General features: G+C 34.3%; 2 pseudogenes; both read right to left on the reverse strand.

Annotated features, from left to right (window-relative positions):
• Positions 1–5,771: 5,771 nt before the first annotated feature.
• Positions 5,772–6,693, reverse strand: LOC106832658 (olfactory receptor 5M3-like; annotated as a pseudogene).
• A 4,658-nt stretch (positions 6,694–11,351) lies between these two features.
• Positions 11,352–12,283, reverse strand: LOC106832548 (olfactory receptor 5M5-like; annotated as a pseudogene).
• Between the last annotated feature and the right edge of the window lie 5,801 nt (positions 12,284–18,084).

The raw sequence follows: 18,084 nt of genomic DNA on the forward strand, positions 1-18,084 counted from the left end.
TTGCACAATTTTATTTTCCCAAAACTTGAGTTATTTTGATTGTGTCCTGGGATCAAATATGGAAATTTGCTTTGGATTTGCATCACACTAAACGTGGTGATGGTGTTACTCCACCTGCACGAGACAATCCTGTGTTCTGTACTTCACATTCTGTGCCACTTAGCTTTTCCAGTGAAAAGGGAAACAGTATCCCCTATGATTAAAATTACAGCGAATCAAAACAGGAACTCCCTCACCTATTTTATAAATAAAAACTCCCTCATTTCATAAATAAGGAAAACCGCAAAATTAAATAATAATGACAACAAAGCATTTATTGAAGTTAGTATATGCCAGACACTATGCAAATTTAATTCTCATAATTACTTCCTGAGGTAAATATTGCTATTCTCACTTTAAAGACAAGAAGCATAGAGTCTTAGAGAGGTTCAGTGACTTGCTCAAGGTCACACTTTTAATGAATCAGGGACTAGATTCCTGATTCCAGCGTTTGTACTGGTAATCTTCTAATCCTAATGCCCAAGAAGTAACTGTTAACAGGGCCAACCAGAAATCTCAATTCCTGACCCAAAAGGGGTATTATTTACACTATGTGACGGATGTACACGACATATTCTAAAATGGTCTTTATGGTCAGGGAACAAAAATACGTTCTTATTATACCCCCCAAAAATGTGTATAATTACAGCAGTACATGCACTTGATCATTTTAATTGAGTGGTTTGACAATTTATATCCACTCCTCAATTTGTTTTCCCTCTTCTGGCCTGACCAGGATGCTACACTCACACTGGGCCTCCTTCAGTTCCTACAACAAGAGTTTGCTAGTTCGCCCCAAATTCATTCTTCTTCCATTGCAATGAAATTTTTATTAGAAGGACATCAATTGCCTTGCTGTTGGCCCTTCTCCAGCACCTGTAATGATACTGGGCACATGATAGATGTTCAAGAAATATTTGTTGAATAAATAAATGGTTAAATGGTTTTCCATAGGTGAACTGCATAGGTTGGAGAGGCACATAACTAAGTATCACTTAGACACTTTGTAGAATAGGGTTGAGCACCTCCTGACTTACAATGAAACCGTATTTTGGAATTTAAGAGTATGGGGTAAGTATGTGTAAATTAGAGTTCTGTGTGGATGTTGAAAGAATAATTGTGTGACCTGGAACCAGGAGTTTATTACCCTCGGGAGTCCTGGACCCAAGATCTTAAAGGTAACCTATAGTTCTCTGAACCCAAAATTAATTTCAAGTGCAAATTAATTATTTTTTATCCATGCAAATGTTGTGTTAGGTTTCATTTTTAAGGCAAACCTCTATAAGACACTAAATAGCCTTAAGTGATTCCTCTGACCTTTAGATTACAAATGTGGTTCTCAGTGTAAGAAGCTATGAGCAACCATTGAATACTTTCCAAAATTCATGTTGGCAAAGCACAAAAGAACCAGCATAATACCTGAAAGATATGAATGAGTACAAGGATTTTTTTAAACCACAAACATTTCTAAATTAATATTAAATTATTAAAACAATTTATAAACTAAAATATGCACTTATATAACTATTGGATCTAAAGAGAAAGCAAAACTAAAATTTAAATTTAAAGCGTTTCATGTTAGGAATTATGCATTTCAAAATATATACTATGGTTCATATCTGAAATGTAATCTCAAATATTTAGGATTATTAAATAAGATAAAATATAAAGTGATCAATCAAGGGTTTAACTCCAAATGTTAAGAAATAAATATAAAAATAGAAAAAATTAGGTTCATAAACATAAAAGCAGCAACTGACAACAGAAAACAGTAGGGTTAATTAAAAAAAAATCAAAGGTATAGTTCTTGAAGATCTGGTGTGGGGAATTACTAGCTACAATAATCAACAAAAAGAGAAGTATTAAAATATATACTATTACGAATTTTGTTTCTCACTCACAAGATTTATTAACAGGTACTCCAGATCCTGGAAGGGTTTTGTTTCATGCTTTCTTTTAGGGTCTCAAACTGTTAAGTCCTCTGTCTCCAACAATATGCAGTTCACTAAGTCCCTTGAGCATCTATCTCCTGTTGTCACATGTTGGAGAAAGGATAAGGAAACCATCTATACTTTGTAAATACCTCAGTCTAGAAGTTTCACATATAAAATATACTTGCATTGCATTGGTGGGAGCTATTCACATGGTGGTTCCTAGATACAAGAGTGATGGGAATTTGTGGTGGACTGCCACCTCCAAACAACTCTACCTTTTGGAGAAAGAGCTCTATATTGAAAATATTTTCAGAATCTGAGGACCTCTTACAGCCTTTACTGCTATACCTAAGTCTTAGCAACCATCTTTCTCGCCTGAGTTATATAACTTTCTCCCACTCTATACTCCATTCTAAACTCAAAAACTGAGCTGATCTTTTTAAAACAGCATTAATTTCATGTTGCTGCTTAGCTTGCAACCTTCCCACAGCTTCCCATTTTTCTGAGTAGAAACCATCCAGTGGCTGAAACAATCTTAAATAATTGGCCACTTATCCCTCAGTGTGCCTCTGATATCATATCCCATTATTTTTTTTTTCATTGTCCAAGGCCATAGTGACAATGCTTTAGGTTGGAAACCTTGAAATTTTTGTAAAGCCTTTCCACTGGCTATTCCATCTGCCTAGAACACCACTCCTCAAGCACCTGCAAGGCTAATCTCTAAACCACCTTTATGAGATTTTTGCTTAATTCTCACCATCTCGATAAAATCTACCCTCATTCTCACGCCTATGCCAGAGACACTCCTTTGCTCCTATATCCTACAATAATTTTTTTCCAGATTTTGTATAGGATCACTGACATATCATATGATTTCCTTATGTATTGTGATGATTGTTTGTGTATATCTCACATCACTGGAATATAAGCCTCATGAGATCAAGGATTTCTTTTTCTGTTTTGTTCTTTAACAACAAATGACTAAAACAGTACCTAGGACATAATAGGCACTCAGCTAATGAGTTACTCACTCAGTTAGATGAATGAATGAATGAAACAATAGGTTAGAATGCTGAGAAATATAACAAAGGAAATATAAACTAGTGTATGTATAATATTATTGAAATTCTAAAATTAGTGAGGGAAGATAGATTATTAAATACACAAGGGTGGTTAATGTTTTATGAAAATTAGTGTTAGATTTTTGCCTCAGACCACATACAAAAATAAATTCTAAATGATTAAAATTAAGTGTAAATATTTTAAACATGTATGCATTACATGAACTTTTATGTGAATGGTTAGGCAGTCTGATCATATTAGTTAAAAGAATGCTAGTGGCCATAACAATTTCTGAAATCTTGTTGGCTTAGCACTGAAGAAGTTTATTTCTTACTCATTTAACAGGTAAACGAAGATCTTGGCATGAGACCTTCCTTACAGTGAATCAGTGAGCCAAACTTTTCCTGTGACTCCCCACCATCTCCTGGGGCCTCACAGACTTTTGTTTGCAATTGGTGAACAGACAAAAAAAACCAAGAAAGATAAAATAAACAATGAACCACGGGACAATTTTATGGCCAGGCATGGACATGGTATACAGTACTGCCGCTCATATGCCCTCAGACACACCTTAGACACCTGGCCACAAAGAATGCAAGGGCACCTGAGAAACATGTCTAGTTTGTTTGTTTGTTTTGTTTTGTTTTTACTGAAAAAAGACGAGAAGATTGGATTTGAGGACAACATAAAATACTCTACCACCTTATATTTGAAAAAGGATCTTTTTATTATAACACTAGTGAAGAAACTATCAAGACAAATTTTAGTTTATCTGACTTTATCATCCTTTAGGATATAAATATATTTTAAAACATCATAAGCTAACTTAGAAAATAAGCAACAGTTTTTAAAAAAATATGTGGCATATATAATAGTCAATTCATTGATGTAATTAACAAATATTTAATAAGCTCCCACTATGCACAGAATTTATGATACTGGTATTAAAGTGATGATCAAGACAGAAATGATTTCTTCTCTCATGGAACTTAATGTACAGTGAGAAAATATTCTTGAAATACACAGTTATTAACAAATACTTATTTCAAAAAAATGAATTCCCCAATAGAAAAATAGACAAACCGAAACAAATTAAAATAATTCCTATGCCCAAAGAATATATTCTAATGTCTGACTTCACTAGTACTCAGGCATATTTAAATTATAATAATGAGGACATGTTCTTACTTTCAAATTGACTAAGTTTTACAATTTATGGTGAGGATATAGTTAAATAGAGAAACCAGTTCTGTTGTAGGTGAAGTAGAGAGGTTAGAGTTATAAACTTAAATGTAGTAGAAGGGGAAAAAATATACTACATAAAGATAGTATATCATAATATACAATATTATGAAAGACGTAATCATGCTGGTAATTTTACATAAGAAGTAGTTTGGTCATAAGGGAAATTCCTAAATAGAAAGTTCTGGAAAGTACTGATCAAGCTGACTATGCTGAAAAAAATAAACATACATAGATATAAACACAAATATACAGACACACAGATATATAGGCATGTACATATTCATGTGCATGCATGCATATAAAATGAATGCATAATTATGCATTCCTAGTGAAAAATCTAGCCATATTTTTTAAATATCCTGATAGAATATTGATAAATAAAATAACATAAACAAGATTTGAATCCTGACAGGAAAGGTTATTGATTTTGTGCATTCATAATCAAACTCAGGTTTTTGTGTCCTGAAATTTTTCCTCTTTCAAATAAAAGCATTTTGATAATGAGGCAGCAATATTGTAAAATAACAGAGGATAAGACATCTGTTATATATCAACGATAATGCAATAATTTTAAAGTCAAATATGACATATATCACAAGTTGCAAATGTGTGTGCTAGAACTACGAAGGGATAAATTGGTTTCTACTACAATCAACCCCCCAAAACATACTTTAAAAAAAGCATAAAGAAGACAAAAAATAATAAATATATTTCTACATCCCCCCAAATTTTCTAAAAATAACTTGTTGATAAATATTTATGGAAACACATTCTAAATTCCACGTGCCAATGAGATTATGTTACCACTTTCTGATAGTCATTATAAGATAAGACATAAATAATATCTTAAATGGATACCATGGAATTGTAATTATGTTCACATGTAAATGAAGTTTATTTAACTGACTAATATACATTTGAAAATGTAAACTCATCTACTATATAGTTAAACTAATTAACATTGCTTACATAAAGTTTAAAAGACATTCTTCATAAAATATACCATTGTCAGAGATGTTGTCTACAACTATAACAGTGACTTATGGTGAAATTGTATTCCATTTAAGCATTTGAAAACAATAACACATAATTCTGAGCCATCACTGATTCTAGGTAAAGAGAACCTAACAGTTCTTTTAAAATCAGAATTGAAAGTGCAGACTTGTGAAATGTGGAAGAGCCTTGAAAAAACTTTCCCACTTACAAAGTAACCTACTGAATTTCACATTGTGTGGAAGGCAAAAACAGTAGATGATATCATCCACATGTTTTCATCATATCAGATTTCATAGACCCAGAGAGTTTTCTTTACAATATGCTTCTCTTATCTTTATATCATGACTTTACACCATTTTTCCTTGTTGATTGTGTATTATTATTATTTATTCATTGAAAGCATAACAAATTTCCTCAAAATTATTCAAAAGAAATGGTTAATTTCCACTCCTTCTACTGAACTATAAGTCTCCTTATGCATTTTAATTTTCTATTTTATTTAGTCAAAAATGTTCTACTGATTGCTTTGCTCATGGCTTCCTTTACATCTTTGTTCCTGAGACTGTAGATCATAGGATTCAACATAGGAGTTACTGTGGTGTAAAACACAACCACCATTTTTTCCTATTCTGTAGATTCTTCTGTTGGACTTCAGAGATACATGAAGAAGAGAATTCCATAAACTATGGTGACAGCTGTCAAGTGGGATTCACACACGGAGACGGCTTTCTTTCTTTCTTCTGCTGAACGAATTCTTAGGATGGCAATAAGCATAAGTATGCAGGAGATGATAATGACTAATAAAGCATAAGAGAAGTTGAGACCTGCCAATGTGCACATGGTGTATTCTTTAATGAAGCTTCCTGCATAGGCCGTTTTGATGAGAGTAGAAATGATTGAACTCAGTGTTTCCACAGAAGTACAAACCATGGGTCCACAATGTGGAGATCAAACTCCATATAGAAGAAGCCATATATGTAAGGGAAAGAGATCAATCAAATACAGTCAGTCCTTGACTTTCTGCTGCCATAGAGCAGAGGGTTGCCAATCGCCATGCATCTATCAAAAGCCATCACAGCAAGGATGAAGACTTCTACAGGGACAAAGGCAATGAAGAAAAAACACTGCACCGTACAACCAAGGTAGGAAATGGTTTTGGTCTCAGATACCAAATTGTCCAACATTTTAGGAATGGCATTAGAGGAGAACCACACATCTGCAAAAAACAGTAGACTGAGGAAAAATACATGAGGCTGTTAAGCTGAGGTCTGATCCTGATTAATACGATCATATCAATGTTCCTAATTAGGGTGATAATGTAGACCAGTAAGAAAACCACAAAGAGGAGGAGTTGCAATTCAGGATGACTAGTTAATCCCAAAAGAATCAATTCTGTAAGATCATTAAAATTGGGCATTTTCTTAAAGCTGATCCAGGCAGAGATGCACTTTTATCTAATAAAATAAATAGAAATCAGAGAATACACATACCAAATATAGCATTCTTCATTTACATTATCTTTTCCTAACCCATTCTCTTACCATTCCTCTGCTATTTTTCTTTATTCTCTTTTTTCTCATGGATCTTTTCTTAGCAGTATATCTTTCTCTTATGTGTGTGTATGTACATGAGATATTCTCTATTGAGAAATTGGTAAAATAATGTAAAATTACAGATGAATAGTGACAGAACTTATTGTGTGTAGATTGACTTGTCTACAAACAAAAAATTCACAGGGAGAATTTTTGTTCTTATTATCTCCTGAAAAAGGAAAGACCTTTTACCACTGGCCCCTACTTTTAGAATGTGCATATATATTTTATATTCACTATATTTGTAGAGTTTAGAAGGTCTACAATATATTAGAAGTTTAATCAAAGCCACAGACAAAGAAATGCCATTCTGTAATTGGAAAGTTAAATGATACCTCCATTTATTAATTTTGTAAATTTGAGATAATAAGTATTAAAAATGGCTTAATAAAATTGTATAAAATGCTTTAATAAACTAATTATTCTTATCAGCAAAAAAGAAAGGAAAAACCACGTCAAACATCACATTGATTTAACAATTTTAACATTTTGAAAATTAACCTAAAAAAGAATTGAATTCTCGCCAGCCATTGTCCACAATGCAAGCAAGTCTAACAAGAATAAATTCAAATGTCGTCTCCTCTTTTTAGAATCTTCTCCTCCTTTGGGTCTTGAAGCATTAATAAATTATATGATAGTCTCTTATTTCCTTTACTTCTGTCTTAGACTTTTGAATGAAATAAGAGCAAAAAATACTGAGTGAAAGTCTATATTATTAGTCCATAAATATTTAAGCTTTAATTAATAAAATTTCTACAATGAACCAGAAAGATAAGAAAAAATTTTGAGGGGTTGCATAGGCAGCTATTTTTATTTATTGACTGTATCTATGGCTAGCTGTCTAGATTCTGGATACTATCTAGCACATTCTAATAGTTTAAATATTTTGAGCTAATTTGCCAGCTGTAATGTTCTACTTATGTTCCTTTTATTGATGGGCCAAAGGACAACTGATGGCTCTTCATAAAACTGTCCTGCATTTGCCACCAAAGTACAAGTTAGAAAAACATCATCATCATCACTTTCATACTTATTTCTTTCTTTATTTTTTCATTCATTCATTCACTAACTTACGTAGTTAATACTTTACAGAAAAATCATTGGTTCTCCTTTTATCCGTAATAAACTGTTCCAACCAACCTGGTTTTCGTCTACAAAGAAACACAACTTTTCCTGCTCATTATTATCTGATGTCTGCTTATTCCCTAGGATTTTCCCCTAGCTTAATTTTCCTGTCATATCTATTTTATTATTATATTCACTACTCATTTCCTGATTAAAATTTATGTTATAGAAATCAAAGGGAGATTGGAAAAATAATAGATGACTTTCATCCATCCCTACAGTCTAGGTTGCCTCTGCTAAATCCCAAGTACAAAGAAGCGTGATCTCACTCCATGATGAATTTTCAAAAGAGAGAAATACAGGGTATTGCCAACTCTATATCCTCTTGGCTCTGCAGGGAGATGTAAGATCCTCTGCAGGATTCTTTTGCCTTCTTGCAAACAGATAGCCATTTTACACACACTTAGGCAAGAAATCTGTTTATGTTGTCAGGTATTCTATTTAGGCACTCTTAAAACATAATTTTTACAATGTATTTATGTTTTGATGAATAATAAACCTTATATGTAATGAAAATATTTTTAACTGCTGCTTTTTCACTTACGGCAAATATAGTCAAGAAATAGAAGAGAAAGGTAAATGGTATTAGGCTTCAAGCACTTAAGTGAGGAGTCAAGTGAGTAAGTGAAGCCATGTGAGCTGAGTCTACAGTGCTGATAAGGCCTCAAATTTTAGTAGTTGTTTAGTGAAGTAGTTGTTTAGCAGCATGAGATTCAAACCATTGACATCACAATGAAATCCATCAATGTTTGCCACCAGCTCAGACTGTGGTGGGATCTATGTGGGGTGTACAACTACCAACCAGTTTGCCCAGGAATTTCCTGGTTAGGAAGGGAAGTTTTGCATCCTGGGAAACACCTCAGTCCTAAACAAACCAAGATAATTACTCTAGGAAATCTCTGGGCCTGTTATTTAAGCGTCATCGTCTTACAGAGATCTTCGGAGTGCTATTTATAAAAGGACAGAGAATTCTAGAAAATCATATACAGAGTCAAGCTGTTCTCCTAGGCTGTCTCCATGTTAAACTCCAACCATTTAGGATGTAGAAGGAAGAATGATGAAAGGTCCTGGTGGTTTCTAAGAAGTACATTGTCATTTGCTAAAGTCTTGAGGATAAATGGGCTTGTCAATAATTGTGCTTGAACACATATTGTTGGTATTGTATAGATGCTAGTACTTTATAAAAGTTTGACTCAATGACTTTGTATATGTGTACGAGAGAGAGACGGAGAGGGAGATAGAGCAAGAGAAATTGAGAATGACACTAGTACTAAAGAGAAAATGTCTTTAGCAGAGAAAATGGAAATACAATTATTTGATTACCACTTAGTGACACTTTATGGGGAGGATTCCAATTGTTTGTTAGGTAAAGTGGTATACGTTTCTGCCACTGCCTGATTGCAGTTCTTAGACGAGACCATCAGGCCAAAGGCTCTATCCACAACAGACACTCATTGCCACAGTGAAGCCTCTCTAATCTCACTTCCTAATAATCTTTTCCAGAACATTCTTTCCCTACTGAGAACCACAAGGACAATCCAGAAGGCTAACACTTCAGACTGATTTTATAAAAACACATAGATTCTCCCTGTGCATGAACCTACCAGTCCGTGAAGACAAAATGTTCTTGGAAACATCTCATCTGTCATCATCAATGGATAATTCTGAAGGATTTGTAAAGGTTGGATTTCCCACTAGGGGCCTTCTCCCTGGAGAATATAGACAGAAACCTGAAGAGGTCGTTAAAATGCTACATGTTGCATCATTTATAATGGAAAATGAATCTCAACAGCGAAAAGTTCTCAGCAGGATTAGAACTTTTAGAATAAATGAATAAAATAAAAAGACCAGAAGGACTTGGGATTTTTCGGTCTTCCTGTTTTAAAATGTTTTGTCTATCCTGGCAGTCGCATTGTCTTTATTGGGGAGGAGGAAGAAGGTTTCAGTTTCCTCTGTAATAATAATCATGTCAATATTGCATGTGTCACAACACGTTTCAAATATTCTGTACTTCATGAGCACAATTCTTTGCATTAATGAAGCAATTTTCTTCCATTTTTCAATAAGAAAGTGTTGTAAAAAAAAAAAAAAGAGGGTGCATGTCGTATACACACATCACTGAACAGCCCCAAATGGACTTCTCCTTGTCTGAAAGAATTAATATACTTCTCTAAAATAAAACCTAATTTCCAGATTGAGATTTATAGCTTTGTATTATTGTTGCTTATGTTGTTTTTTCTATTTTTTAACATCGTAAAAAAAATCCCTTAATGATTTTTACCAATATCAGATGATTTCTAATAGCTATCCTCCTCATGTTTATGGTTTCTACCCATTCAGAAGTGAAAATAAATTAACATGTTTGACAAATTTGATTTTAATTTGTATTGACTTAGATAATTGTTTGCAAAGGTGGTGGGTATAATTTTCAGTTCACAATCTCTACATTATGAAGCATGCAAATTTATTCTTCTGATTGAACTTAGTTACTATTTTGATGTTCTATTTTTCAAAGTGGAAGAAATTTAATTTGAGTAATTCCTCGTCCTCCTTTCCACAGGGCTGTGCCTGAGTTCTAGGGGATAAATATACTCCAAGACATTGGAAAACAGGACAATTCTTGACCTTGGTGTGATCATCTACAGATATTGACATGCAGTTATCTATTTATTTATCCAAAACTTAATTATATCCTCAAATGTCCTTGCAAGTGAGTCTAAGCAAATGTTTATTCCAAAACCCTGTGTATCAGGCTAAAAGATGGAAGTTATACCTCCACCCCATTGGTGAATAGAAATCTCCAACCTACTTTTTAAAATACCTCACCTTCACTCTTCATTCAAATGATGACTTTCTAATCCACTTCCAATATTGCCCAACACTTGAAATTGATTGCATTTTATTTCACAGATGATGGGAGAATCTCAGATACCTGAGAAAGCCTCCACAAATTTTGTTGAATGAAATCTCTTTTAAAATATTTTGTCACATACACATCGTTCCAAAGGCTCAGTATTACAACTAAGTAAGCTTTTTCTTGAAGTATTATAAAAGTGCCCTCAGGGAAGTGTTTTCTAAATGCATCTGGCTGTTTTAGAAATCAAAATTATACAGAAGATTCCTTTATGTGGGCTGATGGTGCATGGTATCTAAGTTTTAAGCTTTCCTGAAAGTTTATTTATGTTCAAGGACATTTTTTTTAATCGCAAACAAGCCATGTTTGATAGTCATTTAACTGAAATTATTTTATAAATCATAATGTTTATGTTTAATTGGGTCTAGACAGCAACAGACACAGAGAAGTTTACTCAAATGCAAGTAAGAGATTACTACCATTTTTACCTTCCACCCATTTCCTTCACCATCCTAATGCACAGTATTCTAATATAGCCTCATCCAGTTTCACACCCTTGTTCCTGAGGTCATAGATCATAGGGTTCAGCATAGGGATTGCTGTGGTGTAACACACAACTCCCACTTTGCCTTCTCTACAGACTTCTCTGTGGGACATCTCAAATGCATAGAGAAGAGGGTTCCATAGAAGATTGTGACCAATGTTAGGTGGGAGCTATATGTGGAAAAAGGTTTTGTTCCTTCCCTCTGCAAAATGGCTTCTGAGGACAGCAACAAGGGTAAACATGCAGGATGTAAGAATAATCAGGAAAGACTGGACATTGCTGTAGCCAGATTCTATGTACATTGATAACTCTTTGCTGTAGGTGTCAGAGCATTCCAGTTTTATAAGAGGAGGATCAGCACAGTAGAAGTGATTCATTTAATTGGTGCCACGGACAGGTTGTTGGACCTCAAGGTTTCCATCACACTGAGGAGAAGACCATAGACATAAGGGACAATGACCAGGCAGACACAGACTCTCTTAGACATCTTGCTACTGTAGAGCAGAGGATTACAGATGGCCATGTAGCTGTCATATGCCATGACTGCCAGTATGCAGTGCTTGGTAAGGACCGCAGCAATGACAATACAGCACTGAACCAAACAACCTGCATACTAGATGGTCTTCCTCTCTGATAAGAAATTTTCTAGCGTTTTGGGAGTGACGTTTGTGGAGAAACACAGATCTAGAACAGACAAACTTGAGAGAAAAAGGTACTTGGGAGTGTGAGGCCAAGAATCGATTTTGATTAACACAATCATGCCCAGGTTTCCTATCACTGTGACTATGTAGACCACAAGGAACAACACAAGAAAAGCAGCTTGCAACTCTGCACTGCTGGTTAGGCCCAAGAGAATAAATTCTGTCACTTCAGTATAGTTTCTTCTGGACATTTCTTTGTCTCATCTGTGAGGCATTGATTTGATTATCTAAGGAGAGAGATAAAAGTTTTTTTAATCACTGAAACTCTGGTTAAATATTGTACCAAGTTAAATATTATAAAAAGGATCCAAAAGGCTTTAGTTATGTTATCTCAGCAGCTTTTCCGTAATTAGATATGAATAGATATGCCATCAAGCAAGTCTAAAAGTTTTTCAACACTTGATTTTCATTCAGGTTGTATTTGTCATAACACTGTGCAATTAAGTTGGAGACACTAAAGACAAATTATAAATTTACGTATCTTGGTACTTTGGGAAATTAAAAAAAATAGATGACATATGTCAAAGAAGAAATCACAATATAAATTCTAAATGCTTAGATTTCCTGACTACATGCATTTGCGCATAGACATAGAATATGGAATGTTAGAAAGGACTTCAAAGATAAGACAGGTAAAGTTCATTCTGAACACTGAGAAGCTGAATGCTAGGGAGAAGATATGACTTATCTATTAGACTTTCATCTCATGTTTCCTGGTTCAGTCATCTACTGATGTATTATATATCTCATCAAGTTCAACTCATTGTCTGAAACCCAACAAGAAGCTTTATTAACTTATTTGCTGTTGTTGTTGTGATGGTGATGGTAGTGGTGGTCATGCTGTTGGTGCAGGTGGGGAAGTGTTCAGCATTGAGAGAGGCCAAGGTTATCCGTGCATTTGTTGAATAGCTAACTATTAAGAATTATGATGAGCACGTTGAGACTAGGAACATAGGAACACACTGAAAGGGTTGCTCTAAAATCATGGAGAAATCAGAGATCTGAGAGTTAATAGCTGTCAAGAAAAATGAGGAGTAGGGACTAATATAATATGAAGATAAGAGATTAAAGGTGCCATCTGAATTCATGGCCCATTATCAGCAGAATCTATTATATCTTAAGCATATTCTCTTAACATCTGCTTCAACTGCTTCCCTGTTTTATGCATAGAACACTCCTTTGTAGGGAGTTTCCTATCAGATATCAAGACCTACTATAAAACTGCAATATTCAGGACAGTATGTTATTGGTACACAATTGGGAAAAATGACCAATGTCATTGAGTATAAAGTCCACAAATAGATCTACACATGTCATAACCTGATACAGGATGAAGAAGGAATTTCAAATCACAGTTAAAAAGAAGAATCTTTTCAATATTTGCTGTTGGCTTAATTGATTAAATAGGAAAAAAGTAAATTTCATCCTTATTTACAGAAATAATTTCTAATGCAAGGTGGTGGTTTAATGTGCATTCCTTATTTTTTCCTTATAATTTATATAAAAGGTATGCATTTTATTGAATTTATCACAAATTATTTTAAATATATTACAATAAATTAAAATATTATGTGTTAATGTCTCCAAATTTTAAATTACAAACAATTTTCTCCATACTAAGAATTACATAAAATGAATGACACATCTAAATATTCTTTTTCTGTCAAACAATTTTGACATTAGCAAATATCATTAACAGATAACTTGTCAGAGGCTGCATAAAACTTCTTATATCCTCTGAATAGGCTGAGGACATCAATGTGAGAAGCACTTCATTTTTAACCTGAATAAAAATGAAACTACCAGACCTGGTTAATTTGCTGCTTGGAGGTATAACAACACAACAGCAATAATAACATTTGTTGAGTTCTTATGTTTCATGCACTGTATGAAGGTACTTTCCATGTATTATCTTACTTAATTCCAAGAACAACACTGTGAAATACATACTGTATCATTCCATTTTACAGTCAAGAAACAGATGGTTTCTTTGAACTTCTGGTTTCAAATGTCATTTTCTCAGCTATTAAACATTATGAAGTCTTTCAACAATTGTACCCATCTTATTAACTTTAAATTTTATAGTTCAGAAAACACTTTGTCACTTTGTAAAACCTGTAAGCCATTCGTTCATCTATGTATACATGCCTATAATAGTAATTATTGCAAATCTTTCAAGTTCTAGATACGGTGCTGGATGCTAGAAGCAAGACAGTGGACAAGATAGAGGTGATAGGTTTGGTTAGGTGAGTGATCAAGTTCAGAAAATTTAACACTGCGACCCTGGCTCACAGCTCAAAAATGGAAGAACAAGCAGAGGAATCAAGCATCAGAGTTTCCCAGTTTAGTGTTCTTCTGTAACATGATACTTTCCCAGGAAAGCCCATCATTTCCTCTCATTTGAATCAAGTGCTTGTGAAAAGATAATAACTGTTGTCAAAAGTGTTAAGTTCAATTGATCTAATATTATCACCTCACTATTCTGCATCAATGATTGTACTATAGGCTACTGGAAAAAACAAATATGAATAAAACAGGATCTAAAAATACAGTTTTTTTGAGGTGCAGACAATCGGGATGGACTTTCTAACAAAGATAAAGGATGAAGGAGTGAGAAGTAAGACAGGCAGCCAAGGTATCCATGCCCTAACTTTTAAAAATAGGAAGAGGCGCTGGCCTGGTGGCACAGTGGTTAAGTTCTCATGTTCCGCTTCAGTGGCCAGAGGTCTGCTGGTTCAGATCTCGAGTGTGGACATGGCACCGCTTTGCAAGCCATGCTGTGGTAGGCATCCCACATATAAAGTAGAGGAAGATGGGCACGGATGTTAGCTCAGGGCCAGTCTTCCTCAGCAAAAAGAGGAGGATTGGAAGCAGATGTTAGCTCAGGCCTAATCTTCCTCAAACAAACAAACAAACAAAAGAAAAGGAAGAAATTTGGGCCCAGCATCTAGGATAGTGGCTAGATATTATGATTCAATTGGGAAGAAGGAAGCCAAGAGCTCTTCTTTTAACTCTCTGCCCATGAGCAACTTCTGCAATACAAGATCCAGATTATAGTACTGACTCAGTCTCTAAGGAGCTTTGCAATTTTTCTCAGGTCTTACCGGTCATGGGCACATGTCATTTTTGGTGGAAACCATTATCACTAACCTTATTTTAATTCTTGAATTGTGCGACTATGAAAACAGAGGAAGCTAATATAAAGATAGAGCCCATGGGAGATCTGTCAGACTGCTGTTAAGAATTAAGAAATGTAGTAAATGTTCAGATGCAGTCAGGAATTGTGATGAGTGAAGCGACTACATATGCAAACTGGCAAAACAGGGATGAGAATCGTCTTCATTAACTTATTGTGATAAGGTCCTTGACCTGGTTTAGTTCTTTGAGTACTGTCTCATATTTAAAGTATCTTGATTGGAAAAAAAAAAAGAAGAAGAAGAAGGTCAATATTCTTAAAAAAATTTTCCCTGAATTACAAGTATGGCTTATGAAAAATCAGGTCCTAGATAGAAACAGGGAGTTGGAAAAGAATCCAGATTCTTATAAATAAGAGAACCATAAAAAATTTAGAAATCTTCTAGTCCAAACTTCTTAGCTACATATACTGAAGCTTACTTTTCCATATGCTTAATGGTCACAGGGAAAAGCCTGTTTGAGAATATGCTTTACTTCTTAGAGGTCAGAAAAGTTTTAAACCGTTAATAAACTACATAGATATAAATTTCCAAATTTTGTTTTTTTGTGGAAATTTGTGATGGTAGACACCAAGACATTAGGCAAATGGAAAGCATAAAAAGAATATTATTTGAAATTAATTACGGTGAAACATCTCCTAGAGATCTATACTATGGAATTCTCCCAGAATGATTCAAAAAACACTGTTAATATCCAAAAAACACAAAGATAGAGTTGAGTAAATACCCTATAGATCTTCTTTCATTGAAAGTGCATTGTCTGTGCAAATTCCTCTTAAAACTACCTATTTAAACACATTGATATCTAAAAAGTATGCAATTTAATGAAGAGAATACATAAATTACTATATATCAAAAACTAATATACAAACACATTTCATCTCCTGCCCGTGAAAAGAAGAGTGTCAACTTAATGACCTCAAAGATCAAATTCTGACCAGCGCTATAGGATTGACACCCAAGTTATTGACATCAGCATATTTCTTAGGAGAATCCCCAAATGTTTCAAGAAGCAGCAATTATAATTGGCATCCCAGAGGAAAATACCCTTAAAGGGAGAAATACTAATTGGTAGCACTATACTTTCTCAAATCAAGATAACTTTTAATTAATATTTTATATTTCACCGGAGTTCAAACCAATTGTCTTCAATGAGTACAGGGCAATACTTTAGACATTACTAAAGGCAACTTTAAAATACCCTGATGCACAACTTCCCATGAAACTAAATTCAGGTAATTACTTTCATCATTTCAAGATCTCTAACATATTTCCTACATTGTTTGCCCTTTAGGAAATTCACACAAGGGTCTGGCCCTGTGGCACAGTGGTTAAGTTTGGTATGCTCTACTTTGGTGTCCTGGCTTCGTGGGTTAGCATCCTGGGTGTGGACCTATACCACTGGTCAGCTATGCTGCAGTGTTAACCCACATATAAAGTGGAAGAAGATTGGCACAAATCTTAGCTCAGGGGTAATCTTCTTCAAGAAAAGAAAAGAGAAGGATTGGCAACAGATGTTGGCTCAAGGCTAATCTTCCTCAGGGGGAAAAAATTCATACAAAATATGTACTAATTGCAAAGTTCATGCTGTTTAATCTTCAGAAAACAAATACAAAAGATATATCCTTCCCCTAAAGGAGTTTGCACATTGATGGGATGCTTACGATATGGAAATAAGTAATACTAGGTATCAATGATTGATTTCCAGGAGAAAAACTCATGGAATGTGGCAGGTGGAAGACGCTGATCATTACCAATGATAACAACAGTGCCTGACATGTACAATAATCAACAAGTATATTTTAAATATATGAATGAATAAGTAACATATTTAAATTATTGTTTCTATCATGTCTATCATGTTTGGAAAAGTTTTCTATAATTGAATCTAAAATTGAATTCAGAGCACCTTCGCCTCAAAATTAAATTGAGGAAGAGATAGCTGATAAATAATATTTGATATTCACAATAATCCCATGAACTGACTCTCACTAATCATGTTTTGCAATTACATAAACTGATCCTGAGAGGTAACTTCTCTAAGATTACACAAATAAGAAATAAATAATAGAATTGAGATTCAATCTCACGTCTGAATAACTCCAGAATCAGTTCTTTTCCCACCACACCATTCCGTCTCGATATGAAGAGGTTTTTTTTTTTCAGTAGACAAAGATCTGAAGAGAATCTTGATTTTTAACTCATAGCCAACAATTTAAAGTAGATATCATGAATCTTGGGATGGCAATGAAAAAGCAGCACACAAAATTGTTATTCACCCTACATAATGGAATTTGTGAATTTCCACCCTGAGTCAAAAGTCAAAGCTTTCTTAGTGAGGCCAGAGGTATAAAAAGTATGAAAAGAGTGCATTCTTTTCCAGGATTGGAACTTTCCTGGTCTTAGTAAATGCCTGTTTAGTGATTTCCAGGAAACATTTTCTCTGCCTGAGCAGGAGGGGAGACCCTTCTGTCCATAAATTGTACCCCGAATGTAATGTGTAATTATGAATGGATCTCAAGGAAGATGCATTGTTACAAACATTACTCAGAACTAGTTCTCTTAAACCCTTTCACTATGGCTCAGCATTCACTTTTATCTGTTTCTCTTCAATGAAAATGGACCTGTACTGTAGGATCATTCCTGTCTGGTGCCAATAAAATCATAATCTCAAATTCCTCCTCAGAAACAACTCCTTTTCATGGGTTTGTAACAAGACATTTGTGATAAAGAGAGTTAATGTGATTTTACTAAACCAAAGTAATCATCTATTGTTCTGCCTCAACTATATATTAGAT

This window comes from Equus asinus, chromosome 17 (genome assembly GCF_041296235.1).
Source record: "Equus asinus isolate D_3611 breed Donkey chromosome 17, EquAss-T2T_v2, whole genome shotgun sequence".
In the NCBI taxonomy this organism is placed as follows: domain Eukaryota; kingdom Metazoa; phylum Chordata; class Mammalia; order Perissodactyla; family Equidae; genus Equus; species Equus asinus.